The sequence below is a fragment of the Limulus polyphemus genome, unplaced genomic scaffold, assembly GCF_000517525.1.
Source record: "Limulus polyphemus unplaced genomic scaffold, Limulus_polyphemus-2.1.2 Scaffold5317, whole genome shotgun sequence".
Taxonomy (NCBI): Eukaryota; Metazoa; Arthropoda; class Merostomata; order Xiphosura; family Limulidae; genus Limulus; species Limulus polyphemus.
The window spans coordinates 59,553-62,652 of NW_013670927.1; the positions used below are offsets into that span (position 1 = coordinate 59,553).

Sequence of the window (3,100 nt, forward strand, 5' to 3'; positions counted from 1 at the left end):
TCTCTTTTAACACTTACTGGGATTAGGCCTTTGTTGTTCCCAAACGTCATTTTATCAAAATTAATTACACACTTCCTCGGTAGTAAATAGTCCAATCCTAATATGCATTGGTCTTCAAAGTCAGCCAAGTATACTTTGTGTCTGTTCTTCATGCCCATGAGCTCAATAGTTACCCACACTGGTCCCCACAACCTTGCATAATGTCCTGTCACACCACAGAGCTTCTGGTACTCCTTTGTGATCCAGCACCTCAATACTCAGAAGAGTTTGCTGAGAAGCAGAATCTATGACAAAGTTGCACCTTTGGCCATCCAACTTTCCTGGATGAACTGGAGACCAAAAACAAGAGAGATAAGTTGGAATCGAGCCAAACATTTCCCATGGAGAAGTATCCGCAGGAGGCAAAGCCACTGAAAATTGGAGGATCAAGAAGTCACTCCTTATGAGGACTGGAAAGACTATTTACAATGAGGATGAGAGCACCTGGAACACACAGAAGATGTATGTCAAGTGTGTGGGTTCAAAAAGAGAGATCCACTATCTACAATAAAGGTAACAAGAAAAAGTGTCCCTTTAGTGAGTGATATAAGCCATCACCATCGAAGAGTCGGAATGAAACATGATTTGTCAAATCCAGATAGAGGAAGAAAGTGAACTAAAGCATATGCAAAAGCGTTAACATCGTAAGATCTTTCATCCATAGACCATTGTCATGAAGCCTCCTGTTGATTGACCCACACTCCCTAACTTTGGAGATGAGCATTAGGGAAGAGAAACAAATCTGGATGAGCGGAAGGAATCAGTAAACCCAATGATTTGGGGAATATGTTCAACCACCAACATATATAGTCAAAGAGAGAAGGAGGAAAGTTAAGAGTATACAAAAGAACCCTAGCAAGAGACCATGGATCTTGCAGCATCTTCTGAAAAGATCACAAATGTGCTAGACCCAAAGGAAGAAAAGCTTCCATAGAAGCCACATCCCCCCCAATGTGTTAGAACCTCGCTGGCTGTAAGATAGTTAACCATAATGGACTGGATAACAAAAAGCTCCATTGAATGCATTCGAGGAGGAGAATAGATGGTCCCGACGAATGTGGGTGTTTGAAAAGACACTCTTAAGATAGACGAGATTGCGAGGTAATAAACAGGAAAAACTTATCCAACTGGAAAATCTAACCACCAAAGTTGTTTGTGTCAGAAGCGGATGAGTATGTTATAACCACCCCCAATTGGAAGTAGCTACCTGAAGCCATTATATCCAAGTAGTGGTGTTAGTAAAATCCCCCAAAATGCAGACCATCTGAGAAAAGACATACGGAACCCAAACAAGTCTGAAGGTGAAAGCACAAAACTGGTATCAGATCACATGGTGATAAAATCTAAGATAGCATCCCAAGAAATGAAAAATAAGAATGAGTACTGTGGGCATTCTCAGTCGTGCAGAAATTGACTACCAATTGAAATCAAAGACTACATATTAAAAATGGGGAAGAACCATGAAGTGACTGAGACGGGACCAATTGAACCATAACTCCAATCTGCATCAAGCATACATGATGAAAGGAGAAACCTATAGGTAGGACAGGTAAAGTATGGGAAGTTGCCAGACATGGAACAAGAATAGAGATAGCTATGACTCAGAATGAAATAAAAAAGGAAGCAAAAAAAAACAGAATATAAATAGGGGTAGTCCCAAAAAAAGGACCAATGGAAAAAAAAAGAGAGACGACCATAAATAAGTGTGTAATAAGAATTACAAAAATGAAATAGTCGATATAATGTAAATTTAAGTAAGTGTGCAGTGAAATAAATACATGCATAAGATGTTATGTGTTAAAGAAATAGATATATTTAACCAAATTATTGATTTACTGGTAGGATGAACTACAGGTAAATCATAGTTTGAAGATCGAAGTTGAGGATATCAAAGATAATAGCAAGGAGATTGAATCCATTTATATTCCGTAACTGGGTACAAATATAAAATAATTCCACTTCGGAATAAGTTACAAGTATCACTATTGTATAATAAATAGTAAATTTGGCGAGTAAAATTGAGACAAAGATACAGAAAAAAAAAAAACTGAAGAGAGCACAAACTAAATGTTTGAACATGAGCACTGCCAAATGAGAAATAATAATTAGGTAGAATACCAATCACATAGGTGTGTGGTACTACTATTGCTGGAGGTTTGTCGCATGATAATTTGCATGTGAGAATCAGTTAAACCATGTGAATTGGGGGTGTGTGTGGGAGTGAAAGGTTTGTGGCATGCAAAACTTTGTTTACTAATAGAGGACAGCACTGATCAAGAATAGCTATGTATGTGAGCAGAAGTGAGGTACCTTGTCAAATGAACAGTTTAGAATTAAATAGGGTAAGGGCTGGTTTGTTTGCAAAAGCTACTAACTCAGCTGTAATGAAAGTTTTAAACTATGACTAGACAGAGGTGAAGTAAAAGAATAAGTTGAACAATTTCCAAGTTTTTGTTACATTTTTAATTAAAGAAGGATGATGTTTCAAGCTAGCACTCATCATCAGGTCATACAGCTGTACAATCTGACAAAGAGCACTAGCTCAAACGTCAACCTTCTTTAAATAAAAACTAACAACTTGGCAACTATTCAACCGATACTTTTATCTTGATATCTTTGTGACTTGTATGTTTTTAACTATATATTTCTTTAGACACTGGTGAAGGCCAGGATAAAAAAATTGCAGAAAAAATAAGAGGCAGAGAAAAGTTTAGCATAGGAAATGAGTATATAAGTAGTTATAAAGGTAGGCTTAATTGTTACTATTGTAATGCTAGAAGTACAAGAAATATAATAAATGCCCTTAGAGCACTGGTAGAAATGGAGGATTTTGATATAATGGGAATAACTGAAACATGATTAAACATAGATGATTCTGATGACATAATTTTTTTGAAATAGAGGGTTTCAGGCTATTTAATAGGGATAGAGTATTAAAGAAGAGAGGAGTAGTGGCCTTGTATGTAAAATGTGAGTTACATCCTGTTGAACTTGAGGATATCAAGGATAATAGCAAAGTGATTGAATCCATTTGGGTTTTTGTTAGTAGATATAAAGGGAA

At 36.7% G+C, this 3,100-nt stretch overlaps 1 protein-coding gene across 1 annotated transcript in view; it reads right to left on the minus strand.

Moving 5' to 3' along the window:
* LOC106472422 (chromosome-associated kinesin KIF4-like) overlaps nucleotides 1-3,100 on the minus strand; it is a 62,772-nt gene that overhangs the window by 59,134 nt on the left and 538 nt on the right.